Here is a 27,022-nt window from a genome sequence, read left to right on the forward strand (position 1 = left end):
ATGAGATCACCGGTCAAGAACAATTTGGCTTCAGGAAAGGTATGGGGACACGAGAAGCAATATTCTGTCTTCAAACTCTGGCACAAAGATACAAAGATCAGCAAGCAGACCTTTTTATCTGTTTCATAGATTTTGAGAAAGCGTTCGATAGGGTGAAGCACAAGACCTTGATAGAAAGATTGAACGACATCGGAGTCGACAAAAGAGATTCTAAAATTATAGAGGCTATTTATTGGAATCAGACAGCAATCATAAAGACCAATGGTAATACGTCAAGGCCAATTGAAATACAACGAGGTGTTAGACAGGGTTGTGTGCTATCACCCATACTTTTAACGTCTACTCTGAGGTAATATTTGCGAACTCTTTATCGCACTCTTCAGAAGGAATCAGGATAAACGGGCAGAGAGTAAATAACATCCGGTATGCAGATGACACAGTATTAATGACTGATTCGGACCATAGTCTGTAGATACTGTTGGATAGGGTTACTGAGAGTTGTGAAAAAATGGGGATGAAGATCAATACTGCGAAAACCAAAGTTATAAGAATATCAAGGAACAAAAATTTATCTCTTCCAATAAATATGTGAAACACCAACAGCTTGAACACGTAAGCCAGTACAAATATCTTGGTTGCTGGTTCAACAATCAACTTAATTATAAACAAGAAGTCAAGAGCGAGAATAGAGGTAGCCCGACAGGGGTTTATCAAAATGATAATATCAGCCTTAGATGTCGTTTTCTGCATTGCTATGTGGTCAAGACTTTTGTATGGAACGGAGGCCTGGACACAACACAACACTGATGAACAAGTTGGACGCCTTTGAACTCTGGCTTTATAGAAGAGACTTGAAAATACCTTGGACAACCCACACCACCAACGAATATGTTCTGAGGAGAATAGGTAAAGATAGGGAACTGCTAAAAATCATTAAAGCCAGAAAAGTTAGCTACCTGGGACACATAATGAGGAAAAAAAAAGTACCGCCTCACGCAACTGATCATCCAGGGTAGGATTGAAGGAAAACGGGGTCCCGGTAGGCGCCAGATTTCATGGCTTAGAAATATCAGAGACTGGACCGGCCTTGATTCAACATCTTTGTTTAGAGCCGCATTGGACAGAGACAGATTTGCCAGTGTAGTCGCTAACCTCCACTAAAGGAGAAAGCACCACATGTTATGGTGATGACATGTGAGCAATAAATTACAAAAAAAGTTTTGACAGTTTTGTGGTTTGACAGAAGTTTGAATTTTTAAATGTCAAAATGGTGCAATGGTGCATCTCACTCGCACTCACATTGATAGCTGCGTCAATACGCTCCTAGCGCTCATTGTTAATAATTAAAAATAACCGCTTAGTAATAAAATAATAACAAAAATTTCTTCAGTACCTTCTAGGGGGTCGTTAAAATTCGTATGACAGTAATGCCAGTAATGACAGATGACTTTTGCATATTGTATACCTACCTAATTACTAAATCTGTAAAGTTTTGATTTATTTTGTATGAATATAATTGCGAAACACTACAGAATTTTACTTTTTGACATAAATTTTATTAATAATAAGATAAATTTTGTACAATATTTTTAATAATTAAAGTAACTAAATTTTAATTTCACTCAAATAAATAATCCATTGCTGCCATTGACCACTTACATTCAATCTCGGTTAATTTGATTAATAATCGCGACAGGTAAAGTAACATTCTTCTTTCAATACAACAAAGTGTTACTTTACTGCCGAAAATGAGGGCAAATGAGTACAATAATGGATGATTTTAGTGACTTTGGCGATAAACAATGATTTTAAACAAATTCGCAAAAATAATTTTTTCACTTCGTACAAATTTTTTTTAGATCCTTTGGGCCTTTTTTCTCTAAAATTGACTGTTGTCGAGTTATTAGCGACTTAAATTTTGAAAAACGCCAAAATAACCATTTTTAAAGTTTAATAACTCGGTTAAAGATAATTATTGTGAAAGTCGAGCGAGCGGCCGTGGAGTAACCGCATAATCGCTGGCCTCATACGCCAGTGCACGTGTGTTCGAGTCCTGCCAAAGACAAACCATTTTCATTTCCAATAATGACACGAGCCGTCTCACCGTGCCTCGGATAGCACGTTAAGCCGTCGGTCCCCCTGGGCTAGTGTACATCGACAATAGTTACTTGAAACAGGGTTAAAGATGTAATTGGCGCCGGAACTGTCCGAAAGGCAAAAATTTCATACGATATTATATATTATCAAAGTCAGAAACTAAACAAAATCAAAGATTAAAGCTACCTCTATAAGATCCTGAAGAAATTTTTGTCATTATTTCATTAATAAGATATTATTTTTAATTATCAACAATGAGCGCTAAGCGTGTATTGAGGCGGCCGTCAATGTGAGTGCGAGTGAGATTCACTATTGGACGGCCGGAATGGTGCATCTCTTTAGCACTCACCATTGACGACCGCCTAATACGCACTTAGCGCTCATTGTTAATAATTAAAGATAAAGCTTAGTAATAAAATAGTGACAAAAATGTCTGCTGGATCTTGCAGAGGGGGCTATAAACTTTGATTTGGTCACTTTCTGACTTTCATAATAATGGATTTTAACCGAGTTATTAAGCCTTGAAAATGGCTATTTTCGCATTTTTCAAATTTTAAATCTCGTATAAGTCGACAACAATCAATTTTAGAGAAAAATCACAAAATACCTTTTTTTGCTCAGAATAACCCAAATGATCTAAAAAAAAATTATTCGAAGTGAAAAAATTATTTTTGTGAATTTGTCTAAAAAAATTGTTTAAACAATTTATCCATCAAGGTACTGCCCGGCACCCAGTAGATTTGTTATAAGGATCTCTTTTTGAGTAAGTTTGTGCAAAAAATTCGAATCGGAGTAATTTACCTAACGGGGGCGACGATACAGCCTAGACTAATTTGAACATATTCAGTAACATTTAATTTCTAGAATCGGCTGTTTGTGTGAATCAGAATCAACTTTTACTAAATGGCATTGGGAAGAGTATACTTTTCCTAGTTGGAGTCTACTTTTACTAGTAAATGTTGAATATAAATCTTCATTTTATATTTATAATCAACTTTTACTGAAACCAGCCGTTAGAGTTGACTCCAACTAGTTGGAGTCAACTCCAACTGGATAATCAACTTGAACTGTAACATATATACATTGCAAATCCTAAATCATGATTTCCAAAGTTTATAAATTGTAAATTATGGTTCGGGAGTGCTCCTAGTAGCATTTAACGTGTCTTGGTTTGTTTATTTCTACTGCATCTTGATTTTAAATTTAGTATAGAGAAAGCGTTTGATAGAATACAATTAAAAGATGTGATACACCTACTATATGATAAAAATTTACCACTGGATATCATAAAACTGATAGAAAACATATACATATACAGCGTGTCTACTTAAGTTGGAAACATATGGGAGACTTTTTTATTATTAATTTTACGAAAAAAAGTTATTCTCTATAAAAAGTTCTGCATGCCCCAAAACCTAAAATTCAATCATCAAATATCAAATTTTCTCAATATTATACGAGGTATGTCAAAAAATATGAATTTAAGTCAAGGGTAAAGTATCTTTATTTCTCTCATTATCGAAAATTCTTATGATAAAAATTTGTTTGGAATTAAAAACTAAGATCAAATATGCAATTACATGCTTCTAATTGAAAAAAAAATGTTTCTCAAATCTATGGATACCCAACATCGTTTTTAATTATTACAAATATGATAACTTATTTATTATTCATTTTACGAAAAAAAAGTTATTCTTCATAAAAAGCATTGCATGGTCTAAAATCTAAGACACAACCATGATATATCAACTTTTATTAATTTTATACGAGGTGTGTCAAAAAATATGAAATTCGCTCAAGATGATAGTACCTTTATATTTCACAGTATTTCAATTAGAAGGATGTAATTTCATATTGAGATATAGTTTTAATTCTAAACAACTTTTTTAATAACCGTTTTCAATATTGTGAAAAATAAAGGTACTTTATTCTTGAGTGAAATTCAAATTTTTTGACATACCTCGTATAAAATTAATAAAATGTGATATCTGATGGTTGCATCTTCGGTCTTAGGACATACAGAGCTTTTTATAAAGAATACCTTTTTTTCGTAAAAGTAATAATAAAAGAGTTATCGTATGTGTAATAAATAAAAACGAAGTTAGCATCAATAAATTTGAGAAAAATTTGGAAAATATTTTTTTCCAATTAGAAGCATGTATTTTCATATTTGATCTTAGTTTTTATTTCCAAACAACTTTTCATAATAAGAATTTTCGATATTGAGAGAAATAAAAGTACTTTACTCTTGAACGAAGTTCATATTTTTTGACATACCTTAGTTTAGAGCATGCAGAACTTTTTATAAAGAATAACTTTTTTTCGTAAAATGAATAACAAAAAAGTTTCCCATATGTTTCCAACTTAAGTAGACACGCTGTATAAGAAATGAAATAGAAATGAAAGTCATTGGAATAGTAACAGAACCAGTAGAAGCAAACACAGGAATCAGGCAAGGAGATTCACTAAGCCCTTACTGTTTAACATAATGTTGGATGCAATAATAAAATAAGTGAAGAAAAAAAGAGGGTACAAAATGGGCGATAGAGAAATAAAAATACTCTGTTACGCTGATGTCACCGTGTTATTAGCAGAGTGCCAAGACGACCTACAAAGATTACTGCACGAATTCAACATTAACGCAAAAGAAATGAATATATGAAAATATCAGCCCAAAAAACAAAAAGCTTAGTAATAGCCAAAGAACCAATAAGATGTAAATTGGAGTTAGACAATCAAATTATACAACACGTAATGAATTTCAAATACCTGGGAATTAATCTATTAGCTAGCAACAATATCGAAGAAGAGGTAAGAGGCCAAATAATTAAAGCCAGTAGAACGGCCGCATGCCTAAACGACACAATTTGGAAAAACAAACACCTAAGATTGGAAACAAAGGCCCGAATATATAAGTCAGTTATTAGGCCAGTTATGACTTACACGGCTGAAACAAGACCAGATACAAGCAAAACACGAAGAGATCTGAAGACCAAAGAAATGAAGATCTTAAGAAGGATTGCTGGAAAAGGACTACAAAACAGGGTAAAAGAAAGCAAATCAGACGCATATGTGGGGTAGACAATATAGATAACTGGGTAAAGAACAGAAAAGAGTGGAATCAACACATAAGCAGGATGTCTGAATCAAGGATAGTAAAAAGAGCCAAGGACAAATCACCGTTAGGCAGAAGAAGTATAGGATGCCCAAGGAAAAGATAGAATGTCAATTTAGACGCCGACTGAAAGGCACTGTTGAAGAAAAACAGGCAGTACTGCCTAAATAAAAGAAGAAGAAGACATCATTTTCTTGCATTAAAAAAATTTTTATTTAATCTACAATACTATCGAAAACTTTCTTTTTCTATCTCTCACGTTTTCATCCATACGGCATTCAGGGGACTTTTTCAGGAGAAAAAACGAAAAATTTTAAGTAGTTTTTAAAAAATAGTATATTGTACAAGTGAGAAAAAAGACATATTTCTCACGAGCGCAGAAGTTTGTTGGTCGCAAATCAAGCGAGGGAAAAATATGTGATTTTCTCATGTGTTGTACACTGTAGTTTTTCTATGGATGCGGTTTTGTCAAGAGTTCAAATTTCAAAATTAAATAATTTAGGTGCTTTTAGGTATAATATATGCATAAATTGAAATAAAATACATACACATGTAGGTATTTAATATTCTTAAAATTTATATACCTTATAATTTTTTAAAATTCTAATAAACAGTTATTTTTGAAAGGTAATTTCTGGTAGGTTTTGCTTAACACATTTATTTGACAACATTAATTGTGTTTGTATTGTCAATATTACCATGGAAACGGCGATCATAGTATTGAAGACCCAATTTCCATAAGATTTCTGCAGGGTACTTTGAGAAACTAAATTTCTAAAAAAAACTCAAATAATTGGACATTGAACATAACAACAGGACATTGACGAAAAACAATTTTACACATTTTTTACGATTTTGTCGAAACTACTGGCAACATTGTAATGAAATTTGGTGGATTTTAAGAGGTAGTTATTGTGCATTTTTTAACATATAATATTAAGAATTTTATATTCATCATTGGCGCGCATGCGGGTATTGGCTTGAATTTTTAAAAGAAAAAAAATAGTACGCCACCGAGATATTTCAAATTAAAAATTTATCTTCCCTTTTTTTTCATATGGCGCTCTGTTTTCATGCAAAAAATAAAATATCTGAACGCTTCCAAAGTATTCGAATTAAGTTTCTAATTTCGAATACTTTGTAGATATTTTATTTTTTGTATAAAAACGAAGCGTCGTATGAAAAAAGAGAAATTGTTCTGAAGCTTTTTCCTTGTGGCATTTTTATAATTAAGTATTTAGATGGGAAATAAGCCACAATTAAATTGAAAAAGAACAAAATTTTATTAACGTTTCGACGTCCAAATCGGGTGTCGTTGTCAAAATACAAAATACTAACGTTAATAAAATTATATTTTTTTTTCAATTTAGTTGTGGCTTATTTCCCATCTAAATAGTTAATTAAAAAAGTAAAGATTTTTTGTTACAAATTGAATTAGACGAGGAATTTAAAAATGATTTTTAATTGGAAATATCTCAGTGTTATACTACTTTTTGTCTTTAAAACACTCAGACCATTACCCATATAAGCGCCAATGATGAATATAAAATTCTTGGTTGTACTTATGTCAAAAAATGGACAATAAAAATTATTTTCTTCAACGCTCTGTATGTTGAAAATGCATGGTGTTACAAAAACTTTTTACTAAACAACCCTTATTATTTTTTTAGTTTTTCCCTATCCTAAAGACGGTGTTATCTTTTTTTGAAACACCCTATATATCGATACAAAACGTTCATTTTAATTAATTATGAGATCAAAGGTATAGTTTTAAGACCGAAAATATTGAAAAGCATTTACTTATAGCTATTAATGATAACATGTTAAGTATTTAGAATGTTTATTTACTAACTATAGTCCGTTCTTTAACGGTAAAATATTGCAAAACCTCTAAATTGTAAAGAACCGCTTGGATTGACATGAAATTTGGCAAACACATAGCTAATAAGTCAAAGAAAAAAAGTGATATTGTGCCGATATGTGCTTTTGCCCTGGGGGTGGTTTTCACCCCCGCTTGGGGGTGAAAAAATTTTCGTCCAAAGAAAGTCAGGAAATGGATAAACTGGATAATTTTAAGTCTATAGAGTTTTTCACTAAGTCAATACTTTTCTAGTTATTTGGCAGTGAATATGTTCATTTTTTCAACAAAATAACCACGCTTTTAGACGGTTTTTCGCAAATAACTCAAATAGTAAGTATTTCGTCGAAAAGACATTCTTAGTAAAAATATAGCCTGTAAAAAATTTAAAAAATGGTGTATACATCACGTCTCTACACCTAGTAGAAGCCGAGTTATAGCTAATGAAAAATAGGTTCATATTCGTCAAATTCCAAATGAAATACTTTAACGTGAAATAACCAAAAATGAAGCACATTTCCGGGAAAACTCATTACAACTTATTTAAAGTGTTTAAAAAAAGCTTCATTTTTGTTTTATAAAAAAAATTTCTAGCATCAAAATTAAACAAGTTACGCTCAAAATAAAGTTAGTTCCTTTTGGTTTTGGTAAAAAAATCGAGAAAATCACCCACTAATTAGTATCTTAAATGAACTTAATCGTTACGACTTCATAAGTTTCTTGACTCCTGTATATATTGTTTATATGATCTGTAAGTTTCATCGGTTCAAGTCCTTATTATTGAAAGGGCTGTAGTTAAAAGGGCTTAAACCAGTCACTGATCACGAATGTATGCAAATTTAGAAACACCAAATCTTAATCAATTTTTGTCCAACAGAAAAACAAAAAAATACATAATATTCAGAAAAGCAAATCTAACTTTTTTTGTTTTTCGAGATTTTTGGTATCTCTAACAATTTTTAAGTTATTTTGAAAAAAAAACATATTTTTCAAAATTTAAATTTTTAAAAATTTTACTTTGAAACCAAATTTTTTCAAAAATAAGCACTTTGAATCGATGAAACTTACAGATCATATAAACACAACATAAGTAAAATAATTTGTGAAGCGGTAACGATTAATTTGCTAATTAAGTTGCTAAATAGGGGGTGGTCTTCCCGATTTTTTTTTGCAAAAACAAAAGGGACCAACTTTATTTTGAGCGTAACTTGCTTAAATTTAATGCTAGAAACTTTTTGTAAAAACAGAAATAAAGCTTTTTTTTAACACTTTAAAAAAATTATAATAGGTTTTCCCCAAAAAGTGCTTAATTTTTTGGATATTTCACGTCGAAATATTCTATTTGAAATTTGGTGAATATGAATCTATTTTTCATTGGCTATAACTCTGGTTCTACTAGATCCAGAGACCTAATGCGCACACCATTTTTTTTTTACTTTTTTATAGGCTATATTTTTGCTAAGAACATTTTTTTCGACAAAATACTTAATTTTTGAGTTATTTGCGAAAAACCGTCTAAAAATGTAGTTATTTTGTTGAAAAATGAACATATTCACTTGCAAATAACTCGAAAACTGTTCACTTGGCGAAAAAGCTCTATAGAACAAAAGTTACTTAAAATTAGTCAGTTTACCCATTTCCGGACTTATTTTGGACATATATTTTTTCACCCCCAAGAAGGGGTGAAAGTCACCCCCAGGGCAAAAGCACACATCGGCACAATATCACTTTTTTTCTTTGACATGTAAGCTATATATGTGCCAAATTTCATGTCAATCAAAGCGGTTCTTTAAAATTTAGAGCAAAAACCGTGAAAGAATGGACTACTAACAATTATTTAGTTTTAAATAATTAATTTAAATTTATTAAATAATTTATTAGGTACATTACCTACTAATGTTATGCTTTTCAAACTATTTTTATGTTAACATTACATTGTATATTTAGTAAAGTTATTTGCCTATATTGCCTATATCTTGCCTAAAAGATTCCTGCCTTTTTTAACAAAACCCTTTGTCTCTATAGGCGCCTTCTTCTTCAAATTTTTTGGCCTATAAATCCAAGCCCTGATAATGATATGAATAGATAAAACAATAAATGACTAAAAATAATTTTAACGTGACAGGTATAAAAAATTATTTCACGGACGATTACGTTAAAAAACATTTGTAATAATTTCCCAAAAACTATTTCAATCATGTGTGTTATCAAAAGTACTAATTTCCTTGCAATTCCACGTAAAGTTTATTGTTCTCGGTATTCCGATTAGTACACTCAAGATATCAATCAATTCTATTATATCTAAAACTAACGTAATAAAAAATGAAGTACACTAGTCTTTCCCCAGTTTAATAAATAAAGAAACACCTGAATCATTTGCGATTTTCTGATCATCATCATTCTCTTTGCCTTGTCCCTATGCGGGGTCGGCTTCCCTAATTGCATTTCTCCACACAATTCTATCTTGGGTCATATCAATGTTAATCCCCTTTATGAACATGTCCTGCCTTATCGTCTCCCCCCAGGTCTTCTTTGGTCTTCCTCTCCTACTCCTTCCAGGAATCTGCAGTTCAGCTATTCTTCGTATTGGGTGATTAACGTCTCGACGTTGAACATGATCAAACCATTTTAACCTATGCTCTCTCATTTTGCTCTATAATATACTCATTTCTAATTTTATCCTTCTTTGTCACTCCACTCATCCATCTAAGCATTCTCATTTCCGCCACATGCATTCGTTGTTCCTCTTTCTTATTCACTGCCCAACATTCAGTTCCGTACATCATAGCCGGTCTTATGGCTGTTTTATAGAATTTTCCCTTCAGCTTCATTGGAATTTTTCTGTCACACAACACACCACTCGCTTCTTTCCACTTCATCCGTCCAGCCCTAATTCTACTGGATGCATCTCCATCTATTTCTCCATTACTCTGTAATACCGATCCTAGGTACTTAAGACTATTGCTTTTCACAATCAGTTCACCATCCAAAGATACCATTTTATTTGTAGTAACTCCATCTTTAAATGAACATTCCAAATACTCTGTTTTTGTCCTACTAAGTTTATAACTTTTTTCCTTCAGAGCTTGTTTCCACTGTTCCAGTTTTTATATAATTTTATAATATAAGGACTAAGCACCGAGCCTTGGTGCAATCCTACTTTCACCTGTTTATCAGTCTCTCCCACACCTGTCCTAACACTAGTCGTTACTCCCTCATACATATCTCTCACAATCTTTACATATTCGCCAGGAACTCCTTTCGTATTGAGTGCCCACCACAGAATCTCTCGAGGAACTATATCATATGCTTTCTCAAGATCAATGAATACCATATGAGCGTTGGTCTCTTTATTCCTGTATTTTTCCATCAGTTGCCTTACAATGAAAATTGCCTCTGTTGTTGATCTGCCCTGCATAAAGCCAAATTGATTATCGGATATTTCGGTTTCTTCACGTATCCGTCTATAAATTACTTTACCCATATTTTCATGGTGTGGCTAAGTAGTTTTATAGCCCTGTAGTTTGTACATTGTTGTACGTCTCCCTTGTTTTTGTAGACAGGTACTAATATACTGCTTCTCCATTCGTCTGGTATTTGTCCAACTTCCATAATTCTATTAAATAGACCTGCTAGTCAACTTATTCCGGTCTCTCCCAATGCTCTCCATACTTCCCCAGGAATGTCATCTGGTCCGACCGCTTTTCCTTTCTTTATTTTTTAAAGCGCTTGAGCCACTTCCTCGTTTGTTATTCTGGTATCCATTGCTGTTACTGTCTCCGTTAACTCCACAGCCTGTCTCTCAAATTCTTCATTTAATAAACTGTCAAAATACTTTCTCCATCGCTTTTTGACATCCTTTTCGTGAGTTAGTATTTTATTATTTTCATCTCGGATACATCTAATCTGATTAAGATCTCCTGCTTTCTTTGCTCTCTGTTTGGCTATTTTATATATCTTCGTTTCGCATTCCCTAGTATCAAGTTGATCGATCGTATAGGTTTGAATACGCTTCTGCTTTAGCTTTTGCTATTGCTACTTTCGCTTCCTTTTTGGCGACCATATAGTTTTAAGGACCTATGTCCGATCTGGTTTCTTGCCACTTTTTATATAATTTTCCCTTCTTTTTTATTTTTCCTTGTACTTGATTTGACCACCACCATGTCTCTTTATCCTCAAACTTCTTTCCTGACGTTTTCCCAAGTATTTCAATAGCCGTCTCTCTAATAATATTGGCCATTTTTCTCCAAATTGTGTTAGGGCTTCCTTTCATGTTCCAACATATTTTTTCTACTATTCTTTCCCTGAATAGACCTTCTTTCTCATCTTTTAGCATCCACCACTTGATTTTTTGTGGTCCTCTCCGATATTTTTGTTTAGTTTCGCTTTTTACTTCGATGTCCAGAACAAGCAGCTTATGTTGTTGGCTTACTGTCTCACTAACTGTTACCTTGCAGTCCTTGCATTCACGTATATCTTCTTTCCTTATCATGAAGGAGTCTATTTGGGATTGACGTTGTCCACTTTTGTAGGTAATAAGTTGAGTTTCTCTCTTTTTAAAGAATTTGTTAACAATCGCCATATCCAATGCTGTTGCTAATTCAAGCATGTCATCTCCAGCTTCATTTCTAGTTCTAAAGCCTAATCCCCCTTGTATTGTTTAATATCCTGTCTTGGCTTGGCCCACATGTGCATTGAAATCCCCTCCTATTATAACTTTCTCCTCTGCTGGAATATCATTCAGTACGTCTCCTAATTGCTCATAGAAAGCTCTTCTTCTTTCATTCTCACCCAGACCTGTTTGAGGAGCATACACACACAACATTCAGTACCTCTTTATTAATTACAAATTTCACTGACATCATTCTATCACTCGTTCTTACAACTTCTACTACGTTATCTTTCATTATTTCAGTATCAGCAATTATACTAACTCCATTTCTAGTGCTACTACTCGCTATATACCACAATTTGTATCCTTCACCTAGTTCTTTGTCCTTTTTACCTAGTTTCTTGAATACAAGCAATTTGAACTCTTCTTCGTTTGAGCGCATCCACTAACTCCAGACTCTTACCTGTCAGACTACCAAGATTCTAAGACCCTATCCTGATTTTTCTAACCTGTAATGGTGTTCCCCCTGAGATAGTCCTCACCCAGAGATTCAAACGGAGGCTCATTTTACTTCCGGAATATTTTACCTCAGGAGATGCCATCATTTCAGTATAAGTTTTTATTGCTTTGGAGAAGGTCTTTTCATTATGATAGCCTGAAAAGATTTTTGGATATTTGATGCCTGAATGCCTTTTCTATCAGCATCATACCCTGTCCTGCACATTTAGCCAATACCCCACCAATACAACCAAAGTGCAGTATCACCCCACACCCGCCTGCATTTTCTGTATAGGCCAGGATCCCTACTGTAAGGACTGCCCTATAAGCCAATGTATTGTTGCCCGTATCTCGCCACTAGTAGACACGTACTTTATTCGGGATACCATCTCCGATTTTCTGATAGCTGATAAATATTTCTGACTTAAAAACAGGGCTTAATTGATTGTTTCAGAATTAACTAACAAAACCAGAAAAGTAAGACTTTTTCTCGAAGCCTTCTGTAATAAACCGGTCATACTGCAGCCAATTGACTTATTGTACATCTTTAATTCCTTCATGATATCATTGTACTGCAATGGAGACCAATAGATGATGCAGAAGCAGAAGTCATCCAACAACACGTTGGACTGATGATCTAAAACGTTGTCATAGGAATTGAATGCAAGAGGCACAAGATCGAAACAGATGGAAAATTATGAAGGAGATCTATGTCCAGTAGTGGACAAGTGAAAATTGAGTGATCCCATTCCTGCAAAAGTCCTGCCGATTTCAGGTAAAATTCAGAACGAAATAACCATTTGTCGGCTCTTTACCTACTAACTGCAGGACCACCCATTCCCTCATTAATTATGTAAGAAATGTAACCACCAGGCCATTGTCCATAAAATAAATATGGAGAACATGACGCACAAAATGACAATCTTAAAATAACGTCGGTATTATTAATTATTATCTTGCTAAATCTGTTTAATACCCGTACATTGACATATTAAATTATTTTTAGGTAATATCGTAATAAATGGTATCTATTGATTCTCTATACAATTAATAAAACAGTAGATATAAATAAGATTCTTCAGTATATTCAGTAATAAAACTTTATCACATAAGTAGCGTGAAATACCATTAAGACTGCATTAGCAACTTTTAATCAATAGAACTAAAAACAACAAAGAATTAATGCTTTACATAAAAAAATTAGGAACTAATCAGACTACTATTCTTAATAAAGGAGGCCAGTTGGTTTAAAATGTGCCTAATGAATTTCTGGCTAGTCATTCCACCATACGCTATAAATTTAGCTATAATGAGCGACTGTTCTCGTTCTGAACACATAATAAATCAAACGAATTTTATAAAAAAAAAAGATGTCATCAAAATGTGTTGCTCAGACCCGGAACATAGCATTACTCACATCCAGTAACGGATTGGAAGAAAGATGAGTTGCCAAATATAGTACTTAAGGCAGAGCATTTGGACCAAGACATATCCGAACACGAACACACGTGGAACACCGTTGCCAACCATCAGTGGATTCCTCATTTAACCACGGATTTAGTGACTATATTCATTGTTATGTTGATCGTCATTATGTGGAAGGTAGTCAGATATATTCGGAATTATAACAGAGCCAAAAAACGAAGACATCAAGGTGCAAGGAAAAGCAGCATGTGAAACTTAAATATTTAACTTAAAATAATATCCTATCCTTGCAACTCATTTTTATGCAAATCTGCAAATGAACAAGTAAACAACAATTCTATTTTTGGAACTATTTTCTACTAGAATGTTATACGTTGTTATTGACTTAATACACATTTGGTACACTCACGGGAAAATTGACGATTAGCATAACTTAGTACATATATCTAAAAAAAATTTCATTATTGCTTTAAATCGTTGTTTCTATTTTAGTAGCAGAAGCACTTTTGGTTGCCATATCTCTACTTCTTTATTGCCAGTAATACACGCATCTCCCTTACGCCAAACAACTTTGATATTTTCTTTGTTGTTTTACAACAAAATTTTAAACCAAAAACTGCATAAGAAAACCCTTAAATTAGTCTTCCCAGTACCACAGAGAAAACCCAGTAGCTTCTGTTCTATCACATATAGAGGCAAGATATCAACAAAAATAGCCAAACACATAAATAAGAAACAAACAACAACAGCTTTCAAAACTAACAATAACTTAGGCAAATACATTAAGAGCAATAAGAGTCAAAAGAAAAAGCAATTGCAGAGTGAGGTATACAAACTGACATCTGGTGACTGTCCATCACATGTCAGTTTATGTGGTGTACTTACATCCGTCAAACTGTCAAAACCTTTGACAGCCACACATAGCAGAACACAAAAGGGCTTTCAATAATAGAAAACCAGATTCTAGGTACGCACTTTACCTTCTAAGATCATAATTATTATTCTTTTAATGAACAGTTGTTACGGTTTCTTTTTAATCCTTCACAATTTATTTATGTATATTAAGCTGAAAAATATTTAAATATTACAAGCCCCCCCTGGTTACGCCTAAGTTGCTGCTATAAAATAGTTGGTTCCTTCGCAAAACGGTTCTGTTTTGGGAATGTCTTAGAACGTAGAAATATGCTGTCTTTCTCTCGTTCACAGGTTGTATAGGTTCTTGTCACATAACTAAATCAACCGTGGTTCCGTGCTCAGATGTTCGTTTTGAGCCGTGGACTCGAATTACATTAAGGAAAGGCGGTGGATATCCGGTCTCTTTGATTGGGGCTTGACGACATCGGCTATTGTAAAGTGGGGAACTTTGCAAATCTGATCAGCGATAATTCAGCTGAGTTTATGAAAACTCATCGTTATTTGAAGGGCTTGTGACATAACCTCAGCTTGGGACACGTGAGTATTTTAGAAGTTTATACTATAATCAGTAGTTTGGGTCGTTGTGGTACGCTTGGACTAATGCCCTGTGTCGTTCCTAGGCTGTCTTTCATCACGCGAGGCTAAGGGAAGGTCCTGGTAACAACCCCTATCTGTTGGCCACATACCACCACAGGTAAATATCTTTAAGGGCCGGTTGTTCGAACGCTAATCAACAATGATCACTATCAAATATTTAATTACTGTCACCAAAACTGTCAATGTCAACTTTTATTGGGTTGCTGAAAACATAATTGATTATAATTATAACAATTATTAACATAATTGATTAAGTAATTTCATAATTGTAATCAATTATGTTTTCAGCAACCCAAACAAAGTTGACATTGACAGTTGGCGACAGTAATTAAATATTTGATAATGATCATTGTTGATTAGCGTTCGAACAACCGGCCCTAAAGCTATTACTAGGCTTATGGCCTCTAGTATTTCTAGTGTCTCGTATAGTCCCTACTGTCAGTGTATTTTCTCTCCTTGGTAGGCCAATTTCCTGAAGACACAACTTGGAACTCGTGGCTGTCCTAACACCCAATACCACCAACTAGTAGCTAGCACCTAGTTAATTCAACCAGTCATCACAACTGGAACACCCACCTACGACACCGTGAGCAAGAAGAGGAAGTCAGTACTATAACCTCTATTTTTTATACAGCGTGTCTATTTAAGTTGGAAACATATGGGAAACTTTTTTATTATTAATTTTACGAAAAAAAGTTATTCTTTATAAAAAGTTCTGCATGCCCCAAAACCTAATATTCAATCATCAGATATAAAATTTTCTCAATATTATACGAGGTATGTCAAAAAATATGAATTTCGGTCAAGGGTAAAGTACCTTTATTTCTCTCAATATCGAAAAATCTTATGATAAAAAGTTGTTTGGAATTAAAAACTCAGATCAAATATGTAATTACATGCTTCTAATTGAAAAAAAAAATTAAAATTTTTCTCAAATTTATGGATAGGTACCCAACATCGTTTTTAATTATTAACTCTTTTATTATCCATTTTACGAAAAAAACTTATTCTTCATAAAAAGCTCTGCATGGTCTAAAATTTAGGACACAACTATGATATATCAACTTTTATTAATTTTATACGAGGTGTGTCAAAAAATATGAAATTCGCTCAAGATTATAGTACCTTTATATTTCACAATATTTCAATTAGAAGGATGTAATTGCATTTTGAAACATTGTTTTTAATTCTAAACAACTTTTTTTAATAACCATTTTCAATATTCTGAAAAATAAAGGTACTTTATTCTTGAGTGAGACCCATATTTTTTGACATACCTCGTATAAAATTAATAAAATGTGATATCTGATGGTTGCATCTTCGGTCTTAGGGCATACAGAGCTTTTTATAAATAATACCTTTTTTTCGTAAAAGTAATAATAAAAAAGTTATCGTATATGTAATAACTACAAACGAAGTTCAGTATCAATAAATTTGAGAAAAATTTGGAAAATATTTTTTTCCCATTAGAAGCATGTAATTGCATATTTGACCTTAGTTTCTATTTCCAAACAACTTTTCATAATAAGAATTTTCGAAATTGAGAGAAATAAAGGTACTTTACTCTTGAACGAAGTTTATATTTTTTGACTTACCTCGTATAATATTGACAAAATTTGATATCTGATGATTGAATCTTAGGTTTTAGAGCATGCAGAACTTTTTATAAAGAATAACTTTTTTTCGTAAAATGAATAACAAAAAAGTTTCCCATATGTCTCCAACTTAAGTAGACACGCTGTATACAGTGCGTCCTTAAAGTAACGAATAAACTCAATATTTCGTAAACCGGCGATATTAAGGAAAAATCCCGAAACAGGTCGATTTTTATTTTTAAATTCCGATTTTTTTGGCATACATATCATACTAGTGACGTCATCCATCTGGGCGTGATGACGTAATCGATGATCTTTTTTAATGGGAATAGGGGTCATATGATAGCTCATTTGAAAGAGTATTTAATTCTGTATCCAATAATATAAACATTAACATAATTATTTATACACATTTTTTTAATTAAAATAAGTGAGACAAAAAAAATAATATATGTAATTTATTTTAATTCAAAATGCATTTTACTACTGTCAGTAAAGGAAAAAAAATGTATTTGACAAATAAACATTTGTGTGTGAGAGAGAGAAAAAATGGCTTGGATGCGTGTCCGTTAGCCACAGATTTTTATTTTATTTTTACCTCAATTTATTAGTTTTGTTATATTTATACCTATTTCACTTAAATAACTATATTTGTTTTTCTCAAGTAGTTAATGAGTAATTTAAATATTTCCATTTTATGACAACTTATTAGATATTCTATACTAATTGGAAAATGAACTTGTGTTTGTCGTAAATTGTAATATAATTGATTTATATATCTCTCGTTAATTTTGCATTCAAAGAAAATATGGTTCAAATATCTAATCGAAACATTATCACAAAAAGAGATTGATGAATTAACTATTCCTAATTTGTGCAGATTTTCGTTTAAACGAAATGTTCAAACTGCCAAGAGCCAAGTGGGTGGCAGCTTTAACATTGAATTTAAGCGAAAAACAATATTTATTTGTCAAATAAACATTTTTTTCCTGTTTTCTGGCAACAGTAAAACGTATTTTGAATTAAATAAATTACATACATTCTTCTTTTTGTCTCAATTATTTTAATTAAAAAAATGTTTGTTTGAACACCTTGTATAAATAAATATGTTAATGTTTATATTAGTGAACAGAGAATTGAATACCCTTTCAAATGAGCTATTACATGACCCCTATTCTCTTTAAAAAAAACATCGATTACGTCATCATGCCCAGATGGATGACGTCACTAGTATGATATATATGCCAAAAAATCGGAATTTAAAAATAAAAATTGACCTGTTTCGGGATTTTTCCTTAATATCGCTGGTTTACGAAATAATGAATTTATGCGTTACTTTATGGACGCACTGTATACCATCTATCCTATACTGTGTCTATACCTACCACTTTGTTCAGACCTAAGTCCTTCCTGTTACCCTCGTTGTACATCGGAACATAGAGCTATACGAAGGTACTATATTAATTTTAACAGAGTAATTACAGGGTGTTGTACTTAGTTAATTCCACAGGTAGACTTGCAAGAAGTAGGTATTTGACACTTCATGGTATAGATTATTTACATTATTTTTGGTATAATAATATTCACATAATAATAATAATAATAATAACTGCAAGGAAAAATTGGCTACAAGTAGCGTACAACAAAAAACAATGGAAAGGAAGACTTGAAGAGGCTTATGTTCAGATGTGGACGTGAATGGCTAGACGAAGAAGAAGAATAAAATTCATATAGATGGTACGGTACATATCTGATTCTTGCTGAACGTACTCGCATTTTACTATTCAGGGTGCATATCTGGTAGTATTTTATATCCATATTCTTTTATACTGTAGGGTATTAAAGGTGTATACATATAATATACGTGATAAGTTAGGGCTTTTAAGTCATAGCAATATTTTATAATTAATTTGTAGTTTCAATAGTCAATACATTTTTCATATATTTCTGGTTCAATTCTCCACTGTCTGTTTTATTTTATAGTTTTTTGTTAAATAAATCTTTGTAGCTATTAGATTGTTTTAATGCTTAGAAATAACCGGGTCACCTTCTACTAACCCATAATAAATCCCCGAGATGATCAAATTTTTCATAATCAGAATAATGGCCTTAAGCTATCATTATTAGAATCTAAGGAAATTAATAAACAAATCACTTGAGAAAGACACTCTGCCGAAACAGCTGCGGTGGCATTAATTTATAATCAGTTTTGTGGAAATATTGAAAACAAAAGTTTTCAGTGTTTTATTTTTTGATAAAATTTTCTCTTCGCGAATATATTAACATGTTGGCCGATACTTTCGACTTATTTACTATGCTTTCTTGGAGAATATTCAGATTTACCGCATTACAAGCGCCTTTTATGTTGGGGCCACAGTAACATCTAATGCCGTTAATTAACGCGTTATTTGACTAACGCGTTAGGTGTAGCCATGACTTAGCGCGCTAATTTGTTAATGGCATTGCCATTATTAATGCGGTTAAACGTTAGGCGATAGATCGGGTGTCGGTTTCTTTCGACACCACAAAGTAGTTACTCCGTTACTTATCGCGTTGTTGTGGCTGTGGCTACACTTGCACTGTTTCAACAAGTTCTAGCTTGCATCGCAGCAGAGTAATTTGTTTTGTGAAATAGGTTACATAGATACTATTCTACGAAAATGGAGTGGAGTAACGAGAAAATACTTGAATTTTTAACAGTGTTTAAAACAGAACCTTGTTTATGGCATCCCCGACAAAAATCACATGAAAATCGTGGTGTTCATGGTGATGCTTGGCGTCGAATTGTGCAATCATTATCTTTTCCAGCGAAGTAGAAGATTTGAAAAAAAAAGACATACTTATGGCATAATATAGGACGCATTTAAATAAATATAAAAAATCGTTAAAATCTGACATGGAACCGAATCAGGTATATACCTAAAACAAGCTGGTTTGCATTTGATGTCATTACCGTGTTGGTTTTCTGTGAATATTTATCATCCACCATCTTCTTCTGAGTCTTGGTTTTTGCTTGATCCGTTTATAAAATAATAATTAGCAGTCATAAAATATAACAGCGTGGCAGCTTGGACTTCCATCTTGAAATTATTGGATTAAAAACGCGTTTTCTGCTGACTACGCGCTAAAATCAGTGTAGCCAGTCACTTTAGCGCGCAGTTTATTCCATCATTTTTGGTGTGTTAATTAATACGATAATGGAAGTTAGACGTTAACGTTACTGTGGCCCCAGCATTAGAAGCATAAGTCTGGATGTCCACAATCAGCTGAGAGGCCGCGTCGAATTAAAAATAATTTTATTTCAATTGGATTTCAAAAACGCTTTTGACAGAATCAATCGGACGAAAATAATGGAGGAGCTACAGAATCTTGGAATTTCAGAAAATTTAATAAATATGCTGACAGTGAGCCTAAATAACACCACAGCAAAGATCAGTTTCAACGGAACAACTTCTAAGGAGATCAATGTAAACAAAGGAGTGAAACAAGGTGACTGTATCTCATTGACACTATTAACCTGAAATTGGAAGTAATAATAAGAAGAACAAACTTTGCAAACAAAAACATTATTACAGATCAACTTCAACTAGTAGCATATGAAGATGATCTGGTCAACATATAGAAGATGAAGGTGACACTTATAAAAACAGTTGAAAAATAGATAAGGAAGCGAAGAGAATAGGACTAGAGATAAACCAGCACAAAACAAAATACATTACGTTAGGGAAGGATGACACAATAACTCAGAAATATCTAATAACACAGAACCATAAATTTGAAACTATCCACCTTTAGCTACTTGGAAGTAACAATAGGGAAAACCGCAAAGAGAGAACAGAGGAAAGAATTCTTAAAGGCAAAAAAACATATGGAATGAATAGAGAAGCAAGACTGTAAGTATGATAACAAAGATGAACCTATATAAGACCTGTTGTTACATATGGTATGGAAGCAACGACGATTAACAAGAAAGAGGAAGATAGCCTTCTGAAATTTGAAAGAAAAAATATTGAGAACGATACTGGTTATTTGGGTGCTGTAAACTATGATGATTATCCAAAGTATTCAAAATATAGTGTGCAACATTCTTCACGTCTGACCCCCCCCCCCCCGCCAGTGCCGGATTTAGGATACCTGCGGTCCTAGGCCAAATTACCCCGAGCGGCCCCGGATAACTTCACGATAGCATAACATAAATGAAAAGAACTGAAAAATAATGTTCTATTATTTGAATACGGTACATAAATAGGCTGAAAAGTTGTATTCACTAATTGAATATTCTTGGTTTACAAATTTGGCTAAAATTCCAAAACAGCTTCAACAACAATTTCTATAAATTATAGAAAGTATATACCTAACTCAAAAAGTTAGCAACCAGCAGTTATTTGTAAAAATATTGTAAATATTAATATTGCTAAAATTATTATATTATACCTAAATAGTCCAGTAAATGAACGAAAAATACGGCGATACACGATAACGTTGAATTTTTAGGGGCAACTCCGAATTGAATGAAAATTTGGATTTAGGTTCTGCTTACCCTCCACTTCAAAGTTGAATTTGTGCCGTTGGTTTTTTTACTTGGGGGGTGACAGTAACCCCTTCTCGGGGGTGAAAAAACATACGTTCAAGATAAGACCTTCTTCTTCTTCAGGTGCAATCTCCGCTACCTAGGTTGGCAATCATCATGGCCATTTTAATTTTTGAGGCAGTAGCTAAGATAAAACCGGAAATGGATAAATTGACTGATTATAAGCAACTTTCATTATACAGTCGAACCCGCTTATTGGAATAGCCTTCGTGCCATGCAAAAGTATTTCTATATTCTAATAACCGATCATTGGTGGCGAATATATAGTAACGTTCCGGGACCTCAAATTTTTATTCCTTTAAGCGGGATATTCCTATAAATGGTATTCTAATAAGCGGGTTCAACTGAGTTTTTTATGTAAGTCAAAACTTTTCGAGTTGTTTGCGATTGAAAATGTTTATTTTTCGACAAAAACTAAGGTTTCAGACGGTTTTTCGCAAATCACTCAAAAAGTAAATATTTTATCGAAAAAACTATTTTTAGCAAAAGTGTACCTTAGAAAAAAACGAAAAGAGTTGTGTAGTCGTGAAGTGTATAGATCCATCAAAAACAAATTTGTAGCTCATAAAAAATACGTTTTTATTCGTCCAATTTCAAATCGAATATTTCATCGTGAAATAACCAAAAAATTGAGCACTTTTCGGGAAAATCCCATTTAAATTTTAAAAAGGTGTGTAAAAAAAGCTTTATTTTAACTGTTTACAAAAGTTTCTAGCGTTAAGAATAAGCGAGTTACGCTCAAAATAAAGTTGGCACGTGTTTAGCTGGTGTTTTTTATAATCTACACTTTTGCTAAGAATATTTATTTCGATAAAATATTTACTTTTTGAGTTATTTGCGAAAAACTGTCTGAAAACGTAGATTTTTTGTCGAAAATTAAACATTTTCAATCGCAAAGAACTCGAACAGCATTGACTTACATAAATAAAAAACTCTATAGAACGAAAGTTGCTTAGACTTAGTCAATTTATCCATTCCCGGGCTTATTTTAAACACGCGTTTTTTCACCCCCAAGAAGGGATGACTGTCACCCCCCAAGTAAAAGTAACAAACGGCACAAATTCAACTTTGACGTGGAGGGTAAGTAGAACCTAAATCCAAATTTTCATGCAATTTGGAGTTGCCCTTGAAAATTATTACACTCCAAATCGGTCATTTAGTGGGCTAAAATTAGGATTGCAGTTGATTGTTAAAGTTAAATAACATTTGTTTCATTCGATTAGGAAAAGTACAGGTGACAAAAAAAGACTAAAAAAAGCCGAGTTGAAAAGGCATTATAAGTAAAAGAACAAGCAAAATAATATGAACTGTAATAGTAATAGGATACGGTACTCAAAAATAAAAATATTAAGAATACAAAAATTTAAATTAAATTAAATTAGATTAAAAAAAAGTTTTTTTCACAAAACGCTGCGGCCCTAGGCCGCGGCCTAGTCGGCCTAGTGGTAAATCCGGAACTGCCCCCCTCCCTGAAAATTTTATATGGGCGCCCGTGTACTGGGCCACAATGTAACACGAGAGGGAGATATGAATGAAAACAAATGCCGAAATTGAAGAAGAATTAAAGAGAGAAAATATAGACAGATACATAAAATCTCTTAGCTTAGAATGGAGGACACATACAAAGTCGCCCACAATCAGATGTGTTGAGAAGAATAACTGACTGGACACCACTATGGTCCAGGTATAGAGGAAGACCTAGAAGAAGATAGCTGGATGATGTAGAAGAAGACTTAAGAGCAATGAATGTGAAAGACTGGAAAGTTCAGTGCAAGAACCAGTGAAGGACAGAGGAGTAATCCACCTCACTCAAGAATAGGATTTTAAACGCCATGGCGTCAGCTAAAATCTCTAAGAAGTGTATGATAGACCTGGGTCCCGCGTACCGAAAAAAAGGTTGATTAATAGCAAGTTGAAAATTTGTTAATAGCTTAACGGTGTCTAGTCGGACAAACTTTGATGTATGGGAACACTGGAACAGGGGAAGTTTTAATTGTGGAACAGTAAAAATTTGGAACTTCAGCCTACGAAAACGCTCCATGTATTTTGTCGGACAGAACTTCCAATTGAATTGTTACCAGTTCATTAAACTCTCATGCAAAAATCAGACTGGTGTTTATCACCAACTGGGCATTTCAATGAATGGAAAACGAAGAACATGTCAAATGACAGCAATCATGTTGGTTAGTACCTAATAGCAGTCTGATTTTTGCATGAGAGTTTAATGAAAGGGTAACAAATCAATTGGATGTTTTGTCAGACAAAATACATGGGCCGTTTTCGTAATCTGACGTTTCAAATTTTTAAGCTGTTCCACAAATAAAACTTTCCCTGTTCCAGTGTTCCCTACATCATGTCGGACTAGACACCTTTAAGCTATTAACAAATTTTCAGCTTGTTATTAATCAACTTTTTTGGTACGCGGGATACAAGCCTATGATTGTAATGCTTAATGAATGAATGCATATGTTAATTAAACTCATTTCGTACAAAACATCTATGAATTTAAGTGTTTCACATTATTAAAAGAAAACAATTCTAAAAATGAAACTTACCTATACAATTTATAAACATACAGTATTATACAATTATCACATAATAATATTATTATTCTTTCATTCTTTCTCACGACTGCGTAACATACGTAACATACAGCACAGAAGCACAGAAAGTTCAATGGATAGTTATCTATTTATGACGCAAATTATCAATAAATGTTAGATATTTGGAAAACTGCTGCACAGTGCTGGCTTAAGAATATTTCTGATTTCTGACCAAATAAAGTTTTTCACATGCATACGCATATCTATTATTTTAAATAAACTGTACCTAATTATAGAATGAGATACAAAAAATAAAATTATATATAGGATAGGCCCACATACCTAGAGGAAAATATAATATACTGTTATGATCTGCTTTCTATTGCTTTTATATTAATTATTATTTACTTGATCAATTATTTAATTAACGCAAATCATACATAAAAATTAAGAAAGACTCTCAGGGTGCCCTTTTATAATATAAAAAAATGTCTAAATTATCTTATGTTATCCTTATCTTCTCTCGTGGTTTCAGTATCTCTTAGTTGATCCTTATCGGGATAAAATAGGAAAAGGGAATAAATAGAAAAATCATAAATAAAAACATACAATTATCTTTATTACCAAAAGCAATGTTCTGTAAATTTATCAATTAAATTCTGTGGGCATAACTGTCCAAAACAAACTTTTACCATATAAATTAATCTAATTCAAACAAATATTTATCGCTTTGTTCTTGATACCATTAATAAACCCAGCTAAACAAACAAATTTGGTATTCGCAAAATTACTTATACTTCCTATTAAATTTTTGAAATGTTGGAATCTTAAATTCATATGCTTTTACGTAAAAAAATTAACTTCTGATTATAAAAAAAATCTATCACATAGGTTATTGACTGACCTTTTTGATTCACACACAATGATGTCTCCTCTTGACCCAAACAGCTCCTCCTTGTTGATTATGTTAAGCTACCAATCAAAGCCCTCTCCGTTCTCAGCAAACAATCCAGCAGGATACCAGCAACTATTTCTCCAAAACACAAGCCAGGCTTCCTTTGACCAGGACTCGTTCAATAAACTCCAAATCTCTCTCTTCTCTTTCTCTCAACAATAATCTCCTGAGACCCAAGTATCTTTTTGAATTGGTGTTACAAATAATTTTAATAACGATAATTCTTGTAACTTACTCTCTTGGACTTTACAGAATCAAAGAGGTATTTCTTCTCGATTTGATTTGTCTCTCGTTCCACTTTCAGCTACTCTCACTATCAAAAACAACCACTAGTACTTGCTTCTGAACGTCTGAACTACTCACGAAAACTTTTGACTGCTCTTCTCGAATGCCCGTAACACAATGATCTTTTCTTTTCCAAACCGTCCCAACATTCAAACAAAACTTTCCCCATTCCAAATTTCTAAGCCAATCAGAAACATTTTTCTCTCCCCATTCTTTTTTTCATTCGAAAACCCACTCATACTTTCAAAATTTTTCCTACCATCATACTAATTACTTTCGGGAAATTCTACAAACTTTACTCGGGGTTAAACAAAAAGTTTAAAAAAAATTCCAAACTTTCTTTACCTTAATTTTCTAAGAACTAATTACCTATGGCTTCTATCTTTCCCGTAATAAACAATCGGTTTAAAATACTAATCCTAAATAACTTTCACTTCACTTTTATTTACAAAAATGTTTCTTAATGTAGTATTCTTCATGGAAAAATTCATTAAGGAGAAACCATTTTGCGTTGAAAGCTAACTTCTAATAAATATTTAGAAATCAATATACAGGGTGTATCAAATTTATGTGCCCGCGTTATATTTAAAAAATTAAAATTTTTATTCTATCTTTCATTGATAAATTGAAACACAATAATACTTATGATATAATATGTTTTATTTTTGGTCTTTTCTTCTAATTTTTGTTTCGACTACAAAAATGTTAATTTTTCTTCTCCTATCTGATAATTTTCATCTTGATTTTTAATGCCAACCTACTCTTCTGACTATTTTCATATTTATAGATTTTTTATGATAATTCTAGTGGGAACAAAAACGTTAAAATTGTTCCGTATATTTATAGTCGGTTCGCTAAACTCAGACACAACTGGCTAGTGATTTTAGTAGGTAATTTTTTTGCATTTGGCCAATTTTACCAAAATTGGTAAAATTACTGACTATTTGGTGATTATTAACTATTTAGTAATTTTTTTTTGCCAATCTTACCAAATTGGGACTTGAGTTATCTGATTTGGTCGGAGAGAAGAGTATATGGGACTACTTATGATGGGGCAAAAAAAGCACCGAAACCGGTATAGACTCTTCCTGCACTCTTCGATTGAACCAGAATATGGTACTACTGCGTTTTCGGGTTGCAACGAAATTGAACATGTTTCTTCTTCTTCAGGTGCCATCTCCGCTACGGAGGTTGGCAATCATCATAGCTATTTTAATTTTTGAGGCAGTAGCTCTAAATAGTTGTTTTGAGCTGCATCCAAACCATTCTCTCAGGTTCTTCAGCCATGAAACTCGTCTTCTTCCGATGCTTCTTCTGCCATCTATCTTTCCTTGCATTATGAATCGCAGGATGCCATATTTCTCGCCCCGCATCACATGTCCGAGATACTGTAGTTTTCTTTCTTTAATTGTAAGTTCAACTTCCTTCTCTTTACCTAGATATTCTTCTCAGTACTTCGTTGTTCGTAACTCTATCTACCCAGGAAACCCTCATATCTCTTCTATAGGTCCACATTTCAAAGGCGTTAAGTCGTCTCATTGTCTCTGCATTTAACGTCCATGATTCCACTCCATAGTATAGTACACTGTATACGTAACATTTTGTTAGGCGTACTTTAAGAGCTATTGTTAAATCTTTGCTACATAGGACCTTTTTCATTTTCATAAAATTAGAACGTGCTTTTTCGATTCTGACTTTGATTTCTGCAGTGTAGTCATTATTTTTTGTTATAAGTGTTTTTAGGTAAGTGTACTTTTTTACTCTTTCGATCTGTTGATCCTCTACTATTAAGATTTATTTAGTATTATGGTTGTTTTTACTAATTTTCATAAACTTCGTCTTTTTGATATTAAGAGAGAGTCCGTACTCCCTACTACACCTTACTATTTTACTCATGATTTTTGCAGGTCTTGTAAACTATCGGCTATTATTACTG

At 32.9% G+C, this 27,022-nt stretch overlaps 1 protein-coding gene across 1 annotated transcript in view; it reads right to left on the reverse strand.

The window, feature by feature from the left end:
- Positions 1-23,980, reverse strand: part of LOC126891863 (uncharacterized) — a 100,247-nt gene extending 76,267 nt beyond the window's left edge. The window contains exon 1 of the mRNA XM_050661190.1: positions 23,859-23,980. The gene's annotated coding sequence lies outside the window, so the exon portion shown is untranslated. The remainder of the gene's footprint in view (positions 1-23,858) is intronic.
- Positions 23,981-27,022: the final 3,042 nt, after the last annotated feature.

This window comes from Diabrotica virgifera, chromosome 9 (genome assembly GCF_917563875.1).
Source record: "Diabrotica virgifera virgifera chromosome 9, PGI_DIABVI_V3a".
Taxonomy (NCBI): Eukaryota; Metazoa; Arthropoda; class Insecta; order Coleoptera; family Chrysomelidae; genus Diabrotica; species Diabrotica virgifera.